Here is a 15910-nt window from a genome sequence, read left to right as displayed (position 1 = left end):
ATATACATCCTTTGTCCAGGTCACACAGCTCCAGGCACAGCCACATGGCTCTCTTTGGAAGCTCCCGCCCTTGGCCACTGGTCCCACTCAGGCTAACCGAACCTGGACACTCCCCAGGTGGTTCTGGTGGACAGAGTCAGAGAGCCCTCAGCCTGGAGCCAGCTGGCCCTGCCTGGGCTCTGGCTCCTCCCACCACTGCGGTGGAGTACAGGGGGCAGGGAGGACACAGTGTCCCTTGTGTGGGTTTGGGATAGCTGTTGCACTAGAAAGCAGGTGCCAGCAGCTCAGGGAATGTCAGAGGAGAAAGGCACAGGAGTCTGTATGAATCACCCCCAGCATGTGGCCCTGGGAGGTGCCCCTTTGTTCACATAGCAACCCCTGACACAAACCTGCTTCTCCCTGGCAGCCCAACTTCCATGCCATCACCTGCTCCACAAGTGCACACAGGGGCCCGTGGGCCCCTCCTGCGGACAAGGCTGTCACAGATGCTGCTCCAGTTGTGTGGCAGGATATAATGGGCACCATTTCTGACTTGATGTGTGATTGATTTAAAAATTGACCTAAACTTGCCAGCTGTATAGAATGGGTAGAATATATCTTGATGGAAACTTAGACCTGGAAATTTTAGGAAAAAGCCACACAGGTGAGAAAGAGGCCTGTGCTGGGAAGGACAGGGGACTGGCCGGGAGTTGTGTACAGTCACTGCTGTGGTTTGTCACTCCAGGGTTTAGGCAGCAGGGGCCTCCGCAGTGTCTCCCATGCACGCCTCCTTCCTGCACCCCAGATCCACATTCCTGAGGGCCCACAGCACAGGCTTCCCAAACCCAGCAGTGTCTTGGTTGGGCCTAGCCTGCCCCACCCCCATGTCACAGATCACATGGCCCTCTTCTCTCTCCTCGGTGCCATTTGTCACTCAGTGGGGAGTCCTCCTCTCACTGACTTCTTAAGGCTGACTTCACCTTGCCTTCATCCCCTGTGTTGCATCTGGGGCACCCTATCTACCTTGCTGCTTCCCAATACTTGCAGCCAGGCCCTGCCCCCTGCAGGCCCTCCCGGCCACTCCTGCCACACTTTGCTGGGGAGAGCAGGCGCTAGTCAGAGCTGCCTCCCCTTGAATTTTCATGGTGACTCTGTGTCTTGGAACACTTTTGTGGCTGGGTTGGGCAGCCAGCACACAGACCCAAGTACACTGGAAGAACACATGTGCAGGTGCCTGGCCAGTAGGTGGCGACAGATGTCCTGGTCCCCTTAGGTGACAAATCTCCACTCCTAGGAGCGGGATTGGCTCAGGGAAACTGAGGCTCTCCCCTTGTGGTTTGCACATCTGTAGCCATAATCTTGTCTTCTTGAAGTCTCTGGGAAGGTAGCCCACTTCCCTTTTTTGTGTTCAGGAGGCCAAATACCTGTTCTTATGTGCCCTACATGGCCAGCTCAAGTCCACAAAGAACTCGGGGTCACTCTCCATGTCCAGAAAAGCCCTTCCAGGCAGCTGGACAAGATCTGGCCTTCTGTTGTGGGAGAGCTGGACTTGGCTCTGAGGTCCAGCCAGGGTGCTGGTTCACTCAAGAAGGTGGGTGCCAGGTGTCAGAGCCCCACAGAGCTCCTTGAGTCCTGGCTCCAGCTGTGTGGACTTGAGCAGTGATTTTTTTTTTTTTTTGTATCTCAGCTTTCTCAGCTGTGAAATGGGGACAGTGATGATGTCCTAATATAATTATGAGGATTAAGTGGAATCTGAGGGTCCACAGCCCTGGAAGCTTCTGATCAGAGAATGTGTGGTGATTGGACAGGCACAAAGCTGGTCAGGAGAGGACGTGGCATGTGGCCTCTGGAGCGGACAGTCGGGGTTTATTCCTGCTGCTTCCACGTCCCAGCTATGTGACTCTGGGAAAGCTGTTATACCTCTCTGTCCAAAGCATCCCAGCCTCTGTCAGCTCTGTGTGCCCCCAGCAGGTGTTCTGAGAGTCCCACAGGGCCAATTTAGGGGGCCCCCACACCTGCTCCAGGGCTGCTGCTCCGGGTCTGGGTTCCCCCACACCAGTGCTGTAAGCCTGTTCTGTTCTGCATGGCCTGGACAAATCTCCCTCCTCCCTCCTTCCTCCTCGGGTGCCAGGACCATCGAGTCACAGAGCTCAGAAGTGGGAGGTGAAGCGAGCCCAGAGGGTCTCTCCCACTGACCCTTCACTGTGGAGGCCGGCTGGTCTAGCCAGCTGTATTTTTTTTTTTTTCTGGCTGCATCTCCATCAGCAACAAGCAAGTGAAACCCTTCCCGTGAGTCTGGAGTCCAGCTGCGGACACAGTTCAGGCTCGTTCCCAGGGGCTCCCCACCGGCACCTGTGTCAGACACGCTCCGCACACGGTCTGTGGCTGGCTGGCTCAGGTGTGCTGGGTTCCTTGCTCCCACCGCATGTACAAACTGCCTGGTGCATAGCAGGCACATGACAAGCAGCCGCTGCCTCCTCATCTGAAGAGTGTGGCAGGTGCCTGTTTGAACCTCTGCTTCCATTGGACAGGTGGTACACAGAAGGGTTAAGGAAGCTGACCAAAGTCACACAGCAGTTGATTTCACAGGATGGCTCAGGGCAGCAGGAGCAGGCACGGGAGTGGGGATGGAAAGAACAAGCATGGAAGAGAGGCGTGTCTCACTCAGCTGTCGCCGGTGGGGGCTGCAGGATGTGGAAGGCCCAAGGCCCCATACTTTCTGCAGGGCTGAGGTGGGTGGGAACTCTGTCAAGGTGAAGAACTGCAGGGCCTCCAGTGCCCTCAGCTGGGTGGCTGGACACGGGACTCCGGCTAGGCTGCCTGTCCGCTCTGCAGGCAGGTGGCTCAGTTGTTTCAGCAGGATTCCAGCTGTGGGATGGCGCAGGGGACCAGCAGCCTCTCAGGCAGGGCAGCAGGCACAGAGAGCCTGTACAGTTCTCATGTGACCCCCTTCCAGCCAGGAGCCCTGCAGCCTGATCCTGCCTTGGCCTTAGCAGGGTCCCAGGGTCCCAGGGTGGCTCAGGAACTCCCACACAGAAGGTGGGGCCTTGCAGGGAGGGCAGGCAGGGCCTGTTGTGTGTTTACTTCTGTGGACTTTCAGGTTACTTTTGGGATGATGCTGATGGAGCCCCCACCCCCCACGCTCTCCCTACTCTGACTCCCCTTGCCTCTGCCAGTATCTGCTCCAGTGGTTTCGAGCCTGGGCTGAGAGCTGAGGCCAGCTCAAAGACTCCTGGGGTGGACTGTGGACCCCAAAGGGCTGCAGCCACAACTTCTGCCTTATTCAGGAGTCCAGGGCTGAAGTTGGATTCCAGGAGCAGGCTGGGGCCTGCCTCCTTCCTGCCGTGCCAGAGCTGGTGCTGCGTGCATTTCTGCGTACAGCAGCCTGTAGGCCTTGCAGAAAACCCACTGTATAATGAAAAGCCCCGTGGTGCAGGTGAGGTCGCCGAGATGGCCACAGTTTATGTAAGCTGCCCAAGGCCACATGATACAGGTGGCAGCAGCCCTGAGATGAATGCCTGCTCCATGCTAGCAGGGGAGCTGAGCAGAGGGCCTCATGAATGGGGAGGGGTGTGGTGAGCAAGGGGTCCTCACAGGTGGGGAGGGGTGTGGTGGTGCAGGAAAGACAAGAGGAAGAAGGGTCAAGGTGACGAGAGCCACAGAGCGTAAGTGCAGGGTACACAGGGAAGGGATAGGCTGGTAGAATGTGGAGGAGCTGGCATGCTGAAGTGGGTGAGGATGGCATGTTCCAAGCAAGGTTTTGTGGCAGGAGAGTATGCAGCTCTCAGACCTCCAAGGGGAGGGGGAACTGGGGTCCCAGGGTGAGGGAAGGGGTGGTACCAGGAGGCAGAATCTATGGAAGCCGGGGTGGGTCACATATGGGAGGGTCCACCTCACCTTAACCGTGCGGTAGGTGCCTACCCTTGCCTGCTGTGCCCTGGGACTGCACCCTGAGATCAGTGCCCCTATCAGGAGGTGTCCTCTGGGGTCCCAGACGCCCTGGCTCAGCACCGCCCAGGGCACACGGTCCCTTGGCCCCCCCATCTCCCAACCCTTCCCAAGAGGACAGAACACCTGCAGCTCATGGAGGCCTCCATTGTCTGGATCTGGCCCCGAGCGTTTGGGGTTGTCTTTTAACCCATCCTATCGGGAGGCGGGAGGCATGACGAGGTCTCCATCCTCTAGCGCGGAGCAGCTCTGCATGCCAGTCAGCTGAGCAGGATGGTGACCCAGGAAGTCCCAAAGTGGAAGCTGCACCCTGCCTGCCTTTGGGGAGCCTTGAAGAGGACCATTTGTTTCTCCAGGGCAAGGAAGCAGCTGCAGGTTGCTCACCCCCAAGTGATAGGTCCCTCCCAGAGGACTTGGGGGGATGGCTTACAGAATGAGGGAGATCCCTGGAACCCTCCTGCTGAGCAACTGACCTTGAGCTGTAGGCTCAAGCTTGCCAGTCGGAGCCCCAGCCCACCCACCTGCGTGCACGCACAGGCACACACCCTTCCTGCCCCGTGCACTGCCCAGCCAGACATACACACACACACACACACACACACACACACACACACACACACACACACACACACACACACCGCCACCTGGAAATCCCGAATCAGCTTTTGTGCAGAGCAGGGTGAGGGAGAGTCAGCCTGCAGCCTGCTTCGCCGCAGCACTGCAGTGCCGGCTTCTCGCTGCTGCGGTGGGGCCAGGGACGCGGGCGGAGGGAGACGACGGGACCTGCTGCAGGCGCCGGCAAGCTCCCGGAAAAAGTCCATGTACCCCCCCTTCCTCTCTCTCTCACACACACACACAGGATATAGGGGGCAGAATGGCTCTTCCCGGGTCACCCCCAGAACTTGGTCCCAAGTGTGAACAGGAATCAGACCGCGAGGAAGGGCTGGAGAGGGGTAGAGGGGCCTGAAGCCTCCACGGCAGGGGTGGGTGTCGGGACAGGGCGCAGCAGGGAGACCGGGCGGGCTGCACCCCTGCTCCCCGTCCAGGGTATGGCGAGGCATTGCCTGACCCACTAGGGAGCAGGTGGCATTGGCAGGTAGCTAGGTGCAGTTCTGGCCCTACGCTTTCTGGGCGGTTGCGAGCTGGGGGCAGGGATGGGGTCCTAGGTGCGGTTCTGGTCCTACGCTTTCTGGGCGGTTGCGAGCTGGGGGCAGGGATGGGGTCCGAGGCCTGGGAACTCAGCCTCCGGGCGGCCCCTGTCGCCCAGCCCCACGTGGGGCCCCAAGCCCGACCCCACCCCCAGCGCGCACCGCAGCAGCCCCGCGCCCCCGCCAACCCTTTGTTCCCCCTCGCCTCTCTTCCCCCTTCCTTCTCCCCCACTCGGGAAAGCCTTCGTCCTGGTCCCACCCCGCCCCGTCCTTCCCTCCGCCGGTCCCAGCACCTAGAGGCGGGGGCGGCAGGTGGGCGGGAGGGTCCCTGGAGGGCCCGGGGTGGGCGGCGCCGCCTCCGCCTGGCAGAGGGGGTGCTGGGACAGGGTTCCTTCAGCCCCATTCCAAACTTCCACGGGCCCGAGCCCGGTTAACCTCCTTGCGCCCACCCAGTCGCTTCCCTCACCTGTGCCCTGCCCTCGCCACGCAGTCCGCTGCGTCCCGGCTGCAAAGGGGGGGGGGGGCGCGGGCGCGGTGCGGAGGCGGCGTTCCCGCACGGGGATCGCCCGGGGCGGGGTCCCTAAGCTACGTTCTGCGGGGATCGCCCTCGGAGGGGCCGGCCCGCGCTGTGTGCAGGCGGATGTGAGGAGCATGTCAATGGGCTGGCGGGGGCAGTGGATCGGGCTCCTACCGCAGAGCGGGCGGGCGCGCCGGAGTAGAGCCGCAGCGGCCGGCCAGCCCGCAGCGGAAAACTCGGACCTCGCTTTCGGACCTCAGCTGTCCCCGCACGCCGTCCTCCCCACGAGCTCCAGCCGTGCAGTGCCCGCATATGCCCGGGTAAGAGGCAGTCCATACCAGGGCGCAGCGCGGGCAGCCCTGAGCGAAGGCTCGCCGTGACCGCCAGCTGCACTCGAGGGTCGGGGGCGCGGGCGCGTGCGGGGCGGCAAGTCGGGTCACCCCGAGTTTGTGGGTTTGGCGCTCGCTGTCCAGGAAACTAAGTGGGGGGGAAGGAGCCCTCACGGTGGGATCTAGGCTCCGCGAATTCACCGGAGGGGAATCCCGGGGAAGGCATCCGCAGTGATCCCAGGCACCCTTACCCTTGGCCTGGCTTCCCCCCTCAGGGAGCCGGGAGGGGCGCAATGCTGAGACAAGGGGCCCGCGCGTGGACCTCGGAGACTAGCGGGGAGGCTAAGGCGCAGCGCGGAGGAGGGCGGGTGAGGGGATTTACAGTGAGGAATGGGTGCAGGGCGCCTGGACTCCACGGACTCCCCAATTGCAGCGAAGAGCGGCTGCAGGACCCGGTGTGGAGCTCAGCAGCACCCGGGCTTAGTGTCGCGTGGGAGACACTGGTGGCATCCGGGGCTCACTGCCCTCTGGTGCCCCGCGCCCTTCCCCAGCGGTCCTATGCAGGGTTGACTGGGATGCACGGCCACACTTTATGTTCTCTCGTGGCAACTTTTTCCTACTCCAGCCGTGAGTTGGAGGAAGCTGGGTCCGTGGGATCCAGTTGCAGCTTGGAAAGACCCAGAAGGGGCTGGGAAAGAGGCTCGCAGGGGCCCGGCGCCCTACTTAGTTTTCTGCTTGACCTTGGACTGGCTGCTGCACCTGTCTGAACTCCAGGATGGTGGAGGCGCTTGGTACTCCAGGTAGGAGTGGGGCCCGAGGTGCACCAGTCCTGGGGCGCATGGGCGCTTTACCCATCCGCCAATTGGGGAGTCGCCGCCTTTAACTGCGGGCCTCAGCAGGGAGAGGTGGTGCGGAGGCATGGACTCAGCTCAGCCGCTGGAGTGCCACAGCCTCCATTCTGATCGGCCTATGACCTTGGGTGATGCACTTGGTCCTGGGACCTCAGTATCTTCATCTGTACAGTGGGAATTTGGAACAGAGGGGCTCCTAGGTCTCTCCAGGCCAAGTGCAGGTCCAGGGAGGGGACGGTGTGGGGCACAGCTGGCTAGGGTGATCTTGCCTCTGGGAGTCTGTGGATGCCTCATCCTGCTCACACACTCAGCCACTGAAATGAAAGCCATTCCAGCCCAGCACAAGGCAGGACCCCCAGCTGGGTGATGAGAGGACAGCTGAAAGGAGGGCTTCAAGGGCCTCTCAATGTCATGGTCTGTTCCCTCCAGTCCAGCTCCATCCTGCTGTGCACTCCAGTCCGTCCCCTTGGGTCTTGAGGTGCTGTGGATTGAGTCCGGGTTTACGATGGCAGAGCTGAGTTGAACTGACAGCTTGCACCTCCAATGTGGGTGACCTTGTGTGACTTTGGGCCAGCCCCTCGCTTGCTTTCCCCATTCTGTGACAGGTGCCTGAGGAGCAGGAGGTGGGGTTGGCTGGCTAGTGGGAGCAGGTGGTCTCTTGGCATTCCAGCGTGCCCTCTCTCCTATCCCCAGAGTGGAGGCAACTTGGACCACACATTCGGTGCCAGTAAGGTCTTTTCTAAAGCCCTGGGCACCCTGGGAGGGAATCCTCTGGGCATGCCATGACCTTGAGGTCGCCTTGTGTCTTTGGGCTTTCCTGGCTCAGCTGTCAAAGAGAAACGATGATCCTACTTCAGGGTTTTGTAGACTAAACAAGACCCGTGCCAAGTGCCCGGTCCTCTGCCAGCAGAAGCCAGCAGGGCACAGATGACCATGGCGGATGGTTAGGGGGAGCAGGGGACACGTGGGGACCTGCAGTGCCTTCTGTTGCCACTGTGGCTACCAGTGCACCCCTACCCCCGCCCTACTGCAGCCCTGTCTGCTTGAGACCTTGGAGTTGGTCTGCAGTGAGGATTTCCTGGGCAAAGGGCCGGACCTTCCTGTCAGTGCTTGCCTGGTTCCTGCCTGCTCCTTCCCCTTGGGTGGTCCAGACCAAGTGGGCCTCGTGCTGGTTGGCCTGAGCCTAACAGGCGGCAGCCCTCTGAGGACCATACAGGATGCCCCCCAGAGGCCACCCTCAGGGCCAGGGTAGAAGGTGTGGTCTAGGGCTGGCTCCGCTCCTGGGGCTGGCAGACGACAGGACCAGGGCATGGGTCTGTCCATACTCAGCACGTGACCTTAAGTGAGTTGTACCTGTGTCTCAGCGTGCAGCTGTGTGCGGTGAAAGCTTGATCTGGCCCTTGTCAGCCCTGCCTCTGTCGCTCCCTGAAGTGCTCCCCAACTGCCCTCTGACTCAGCCTTATTGCAGGAGTGGGGTGATACTCACCAGTAAGCATGACAGTGGTGGGCCAGCGCTGGTGAAGCTGCTGCTGGCTACATCGGCATCTCTTAGAGGAGAGCTGGCTGCTCCACTTCTCTTCCAGCTCCCTGCTAATGCGCCTGAGAAGGCACAAATGCTTGGGTCCCTTCCACCCTTGTGGGAGACCTGGGTGGAGCTCCTGGCTGCTGGCTTTTGTCTGGCCCAACTTGATTGTTGCAGCCATTTGAGGGGTGCACCAACAGATGGAAGACCTCTTTTTCCTGTTTTTTTTTTTTTCCCCTGTCTCTGCTTTCAAGTGAAAATGAACAAATCTTTAAAAAGTGACGGAAGAGGGCCCGCGCGGTGGCACAGTGGTTAAGGTCCTCACCTTGCACGCCCGGGATCCCATATGGGCGCCGGTTCTATCCCATATGGGCGCCGGTTCTCATCCAGCTCCCTGCCTGTGGCCCGGGAAAGCAGTCGAGGACGGCCCAAAGCTTTGGGACCCTGCACCCACATGGGAGACCCGGAAAAGGCTCCTGGCTTCGGATCGGCATAGCATCGGCCGTTGCGCTCACTTGGGAGTGAATCATCGGACGGAAGATCTTCCTCTCTGTCTCTCCTCTCTGTATATCCGCCTTTCCAATAAAAAAAAAATTAAATTAAAAAAAAAAGTGACGGAAGAGCAAAGGCTCAGGAGACAGATACTGCCAGGCTATCTTCTCAGTAGCTGTGCGAATTTATGCAAGTGACTTAACTGCTCTGAGCCTCAGGCACTGGGCCTGTGAAAGGTGGGTCCCCTTACCAACCGACTAACGTTCCTAGGGTATTGCCTGAGACCCCTGGAATGGAGTGAGCTTCCTGGGTGGGTCTGGGGCTGTGTCCAAGGGGCGCTCTGACTAGAAGAAAGGCACAGGAAGTTTCCTCATTTCCTGTTCTCCCCCGCTGTGCTTTGACTGAGCCAGGCACCCTTTGCATGCCGGTCCAGCAGGGCCTGTGGTGAAGGGTTGGGGAGCAGCAGGCCAGGTGTGATTCCATGATGGGGTGAGGCACCTCCCAAGGGGCTCCGGGTGATAGGGAACATGGGGCCAGCAGCTCAGTCATGTGGACTGCCCATGGCCTGAGCCCAGGAAGGGGTAGGCGTGGCTCTGCTGGGGCTGTTGCATGAGTAGAGCTGCGGGATCTGGGGGCAGAAAAAGGACCTGGGGGTCATCTGCAGTGTGCTGGTTTTTCTGGTTTTTTTTTTTTTTTTTTAAGATTTATTTATTTATTGGAAAGTCAGATATACAGAGAGGAGGAGAGACAGAGAGGAAGGTCTTCCGTCCAATGATTCACTTCCCAAATGACTGCGATGGCTGGTGCTGTGCTGAGCCAAAGCCAGGATCCAGGAGCCTCTTCCGGGTCTCCCACGTGGGTGCAGGGTCCCAAAGCTTTGGGCTGTCCTCTACTGCTTTCCCAGGCCACAAGCAGGGAACTGGATGGGAAGTGAAGCCAGGATTAGAACTGGCGCCCATAAGGGATCCCAGCACGTTTAAGGTGAAGACTTAAGCCACTAGGCCACGGTGCCAGGCCCATGTGCTGGTTTTTGATTGAGGGAAAAGCTCAGAGAAGGGCAGTGCCTGGCCTGGGGTTACACAGCTCAGGGGCAGCAGGTAGGGAGCTGTGTCTGTGTCCTCCGACTCCAGTCCCAGCTTTCCTGTCCTTCCTGTGGAGCAGTGAGCAGAGCAGTCATATTCCACCTTCTTACACTACTGCGGAGACGTGGGCCCTGAAGGGCAGGAGCCGCCTGGTGCAAGTGCTGTGAGCACTGGCTCCGGCTCCACCGTTTTGCAGCTCAGAATCCTGAGACCCCAGATGAGAGGGCTCCATTTACAGACTCAAGTTCCCTGGCCATAGCTCAGTTCTCTAGCTATGCTTCACAGCGGGGTCATGGGCCAGACATGCCACCCCGTGGCAGCCCTGAGCCACATGAGGAAGGAGCCTGGGGGGCCGGGGAAGGGAGGGAGGACAGAAGGATAAAGCCACAGACTGCAGGACCAAAACTCCACTTGCAGGAACGCCCCTCAGCCGGCCTCTGCTGTGCACAGGAAGGGCTGGGGTTGGTGGGGAGGGGGCAGAGAGAGACTGTCAAGGCACTCGGCTCCCAGGCCTCAGGATCCTGCACGTTATCTCGCCCCCTGTGTCAGAGCTTTGGAACCCCTAGTCCCTAAGAAGTGTCCCTTTGTGTTTGGAGCTGCGGCCTCTCCAACTTCCACTTCCCAGGAGAAAGGGGACGTTCAGAGCCTCCACAGAAAGCCTCGGAGCAGATGTTCTCAGAGCAGGTGTGTCTGCAGAGACTGCGGGAGCTGCCAGCAAGGCCGTCCTCCTTATCTGGCCCCCAAAATGGAAGACGCAGAGGAAGTCTTTGGCAGGTCACCAGAGGCTGCAAAGGATTTCCCCTCCTGCTTTTGTTTTTGCTGTCTTTCCTTTTTTTCCCTTCTCTGATCCTGCTCCCATTTTCTCTTCTGTCTTGAGACTGGGGAGCAGTTGGTGAAGCCACCAGAGCTCCCCAACAGAAATGAAATTCCTAGAGCCAGCAGCAGCAACTGCTGCCAACCTGGTCCCTGGAATCATGGCATCTTAGCAGTTTAACAAAGGACATGGTTGAAAGCTGACAACACATAGCGGGCACGGGGCTGTGCTGCAGCCAGAAGCGCTCGAGGGTGGACTTCCTGCCCGGGGGATGCCTGCTGTGGATGGATCAGCTGTGGGGACAGGGACAGTGTGGGGAGCTCACTCATTGTCCCAGGGACCTTCAGCTTTCCTGCCTGCTATGGGAGGATATGATTCCTAGAGGTTCGTACTGTTATTTGGCCCTCAACCGACGATCAAGCCGGCAGTAGTTGGAGGCCAGCTAGTCACAGTTACTGCCTGAGCCCTCGGTGAGGTTGGGGAAATTTGGGCCGAGTAGGTGAGGGTGACGGGAGAGGGTGAGGGAGGACCGTGGGTCTGGCCTCAGCCCAGCTGACCAGCCCTACAGCCAGGAGAGAGGCAGCAGGTATCCTCAGCTGCTGCTTGCGGTGGACCTGCCCCTGGCTGCTAGTCCCAAGCCTGCCCTCAGCCTGCTCCCCACTGCATGGCTGGACTTACAAGGTGGCTCACTGGCAGCTCGGGGATACATTGCAGCCCCTCCTTCTAACACTGGGCCTGGCTCCCAGACTTAGATGCGACCTGGCACCCAAGCTCTGTCTTGAGTAGGTGTCTTGTGGCTCCACCCTGGGGCCCCAGCCCACCGTGCTGAGCAGGAGGCAGAGGGGCAGATTTGGCCTCGGTTCAGCCTTGCCCTGCTGATGCAAAGGCTGGCCTGCCTGTGTGCCAGGGCCAAGTCCCCTAGGGTTTGATGGTGGGACCTGGACCAAGCTATTGAAATCCTTGGTGCCTTAGTTTGCTCATCTGTGAAATGGCAACAGTCATTTGTCTGCCTGAGGACGCAGGCTTAGGAGCAGCTCGGACTGCTCTTGGAAGTGAGGCTTTGATGTCTTAATTTTTGCATAAAGCTCAAAGAGTCACAGCAGCTGTCACTCGGCGCTAGGAAGACTTGGCTGGAAGAATTGTTAGGGTGATGGTTCTCATGACCAAAAGGGACATGCTGTGAACCCACAGCACCAGAACTGGGGGCAAGCGAGGTGGGGACATGCCAGATGAGATTAGAAGGATCTAGAATCCAGTGAATCCCCTCAGGAAATCATCACCCAGGGCCCCAGGCACATGGTTTCTCCTCAGCCTCGCTGTCATCATTTGCCAACGTGGAGAAGACCCCTCTCTCCTGCTGGCCCTGCCCACCTCACCCCCAGGATGTCCTGAGAGGCCAGTGAGCCGGTGGAGCTCTGGAAGAACCCACAGGCCTGGTGGCCATATGGACTAGGCTCTCCGTATCCCCGCTCTGGACATGTGTAGACTTCCTGGCCAAGGCCCTGGCTGCCTACAAATGGCACCAAGCCCAGTGGGTGGCTCTTCCAGAGGGGCCAGCTGGACACTGGCAGGAACTGCAGCTTTTGCTAGCTGGGCAGGGGAAAGGGCTGGAAGTCTTGTACCTTAGCCGCAGCATCCCCTGCCAGGGAGCTGATCCTTGGCCATGTCCTGAGGTGCAGAGAAAGAGTAGGGGCTTTCTGTTGAGCTGGGAGCCCCTAACAGAGGCAGCACCTTTGTGGGATGCTGAGAGTGGGAGTTCTGCGTCCCCGTTCCCTCTACTTCAGGCTGCCCAGGAGCAAGGCACTGAGTCCGCAGTCACAGCCTGTACCCTTCCTGTCCCCTATGAGCTCCTAACCTGCTAGCGTTTCCATCACCTCCTGGGGTGGGAGCTGCTGTGCTGACAGTGCTAGGTCTGTGGTTATGTTGCCGGCCTCCCTGCTGGCCCCAGCCTCCTCTGCCAAGCACCACACGGAGGGCCAGGCTGTGGATGCCCAAGGCCAGCAGCACATGGTGCCCGCTGCCCCACAGCGGCCCCACCTGGCCATCTGGGGTGAGTGCAGGCCTGGAAAGGGACAGTGGCTCAGTTATGCTCCCCTGGGGGCCTTGGACATTCGGCTTCTGGATACCTAAGGTTGCATGGACATGGTCACCCTCAATTGAACCCGTGTCTGCCAGGAGCTCACGGTCTACTGACCCCTGTGTTTCGCCCACCCCATGCCCCGGGCTATTCACAGACACTGCCTTCTCTCTCCCACAATCCCCCACTTTTCCAACTTGGATCCTACAAGAGTGCTCCCATAAGGAAGGGCAGAGAAAAGACAAAGGGCCGTTAGCCTTCAACAAGGTGGGAACCCAGGAGTCCACCATCAACATTCATAAGCATGTCCACGGAGTGGGCCTCTAGAAGCGGTCCCCTCGAGCAAAGAGATCTGCAAGTTTGCCAGGAAAGAGATGGGGGCTCCAGAAGTGCACATCGGTACCAGTCTCAACCAAGCTGCCCGGGCCAAAGGAATACGGAACGTCCCATACCACACCGTGTGAGACTGTCCAGAAAACGCCATGAGCGTGAAGATCCACCTGACAAGCTCTCCACTTTGTTACCTGTGTACCTGTCACCACTTTCAAAAACCTGCAGTCCGTGTAGATGAGAACTAACTAGTTAAAGTTGTAAGACTGCCAAAAAAAAATCAAACAAAAACTGAAAGCATTTGGCCTTGACCTGAAGGCTAGGGGTTTCATCTGGTGCTCCTGATCGTCACACAGAGGGGCTGAGACTAGACAGCAGGGGCCTCACTGGGCCAGGGCGTGGAGGTTTCCCCTAGGATGTTGGCGGGCACACCTAGCTCCGCGAGTCTGGCCTGGGTGAAGTCCTGGGGGAAGCCCCACTTAGGCAACTTGTTGTGTGGAAGCCTAATCCACGTTGGGATTGATGCCACTTATAATCGTGTGTAAGTTTATAAATCTGTTTACTTTTTCTAAAAAAAAAAAAAGATTTAATTATTTTTATTGGAAATGCAGATATACAGAGAGAAAGATCCTTCGTCTGCTGCTTCACTCCCCAAGTGGCTGCAATACCAAGAGCTGAGCCGATACCAAGCTAGGAGTCAGGAGCCTCTTCCTGGTCTCCCTTGTGGGTGCGGGGTCCCAGGGCTTTGGGCCGTCCTCTGCTGCTTTCTCAGGCCACAAGCAGGGAGAGAGATCGGAAGTAGAATAGCCGGATTTGAACTGGTGGAGGCTTAGCTTGATAAACCGTGGCACCAAACCCCTCAAATATCTGTTTACTTTTAAAACCTGCTTCATCGACATACAGTCTACCCACCTACAGGGTGCAATTCTGTAACTCTTAACATATTCACAGAGTTATGCAACCGTCACTGCAGTCCAGTTTTGTAACAGTTTTTCACCCCAGAAGTTGCGTACACATTAACAGTCATTCTGTTTTCCCGATTAGCCCCGAGTCCTTGCCAAGTATCCTTGGCCTTCTGCCTCTGAATGTGTGCTGTTTCAGGATGGGGCCATGCTGGTTTCCTTGCCCTTATATAATGCGTTCAGGGTTCACTCATGCTGGAGTCTGGCTTGGGATCTGGTATGTAGATAGCCCACTGTAAGGCTGTCCTGGGTGGTACGTGCCCACTGCACTGATGCCGGATGTCTGGGTTGAGTCCAGTCTTCAGCCTGGATGGATAAGACTGCTTTAGATGTCTGCAAGGCAGGTGTCTTTATTCCTCTTAGGTTGATACCAGCAGGTTGGCATCACCGGCCCCCATGGTGTCCTTGTTAGGCCCTGCCCCTTGTTTTTGCACATGGAGTATTTGGTTCTCCTGGTGGGTCTGTGACTCATTGGTCCCATGCAACATGACACGTTCAGGTCTCTATGGTAGGAACTAAGGTCTCTGTCCTGTGAGAGGGAAGCAGCCCTGCTTGGGGAGAAGACAGGTGCCGATGGCCGTGTCTGTGTGTCTCACCTCCCTCCCTGTTATGCAGTGCCGGTTGGGTGATGCAGGCCAGCTTCTCGGGGCTGCAGTCCCCTGTTGAGAGGCAGTGAGCTCCCGTGGGGTTGATGGTGACTCCCCTGTGAGAGTCGGCTGGGCCTGGGCCCAGGAGCCCTGATGGCAGCAAGGGCTAGGACAGTGAGGTCAGAGATGAGTGACTCTCGGGGCTGACAGGGGGACCTTGAAGTCCACGCAGGCCAACACTGTGTCCCTAGCCCTAGGCCCATCCGTGATGTCCCTCGTAGTAACACCTTGACCCCAGCAAAGTGCTACCAGGTGCTGTCGCCTGGTGGGTGAAGTCACACCATGCCCTGTCGGAGTGGCCTGCCATCCCCGTGCTGCTCTCATGGCTAGTGGATGTGCAGGATCATGTCCTGAACATGTACAGGATCGTGTTTCTGGCAGGTGCTTCTGAGAGCAGCCCTGCCCAATGCTTGGAGCTATCCAGCCCCACGGCGCCTTCCTGCTGGCTTGGAGGTTCCGGCTCAGCATTTCCTGCTGGCAGCCTGCCTGCTACAGCTATGCCACTGCCTTTGGTGAGCTGGCGTAGTGGGCCCTGGGCAGGACCCGGCTTTCCTCCCTCTGTGATGGAGCCCTGGCCCTCTTGATGCTCCCAGCACTTCCTGCTCCACATACACTTGCTGATTGGTTTTTGATGGAATTTGGGTTTCAGGGCCAGTCTACTGCTGCCCTGACAGATCTGTGTTCCTGCTTGGGCACCAGCACCATTTCCTGTGGTCCCTGGGCCCTACTGGTCTCCATGCCCCGTGCTCTGCCCTCTGACCCTGAGGAGCAGTTTTTTGCTTTTCGGGGCTCCCCTCAACCCCTTGCTCAGTGTCCATTGCATGCTTTCTTCCTCTGCGAGCCTCTCTGATGCCCTTCTCTGGTTTCCTGTTCTCTGATCACACTGATCCCTGGGCCTCCCTTGCCATCTCTTCTGAGCGGGTAAGAACCATATAGGCTGGGTGGCCCCCAAGGCTGAGCTCTGTCCACCCTGACCTGAAGGGGACATGGACAGCCCTCTGGACCCTCAGCCCTGACAGCAGAGGCCAGCACAGGATTTGGAGTAAACGGAAGTTGGGGATCGATCAAAGTGGATTTGTAAATAGACAGGCCAGGGCTCATGGTCAAGGTTGGCTGCAGTAGGCACCTGCTGCCCACCCCCAGCCCCGTGGGGAGCGCCCTACCCTTGTGACTGTGACATCAGGTGCAAGTGATGTGTACTCTGTGAGAGGC

Source organism: Ochotona curzoniae, unplaced genomic scaffold (assembly GCF_017591425.1).
Source record: "Ochotona curzoniae isolate NIBS_2020 unplaced genomic scaffold, NIBS_Ocur_1.0 contig_430, whole genome shotgun sequence".
Lineage (NCBI taxonomy): Eukaryota > Metazoa > Chordata > Mammalia > Lagomorpha > Ochotonidae > Ochotona > Ochotona curzoniae.
This window is presented reverse-complemented; position numbering follows the sequence as displayed.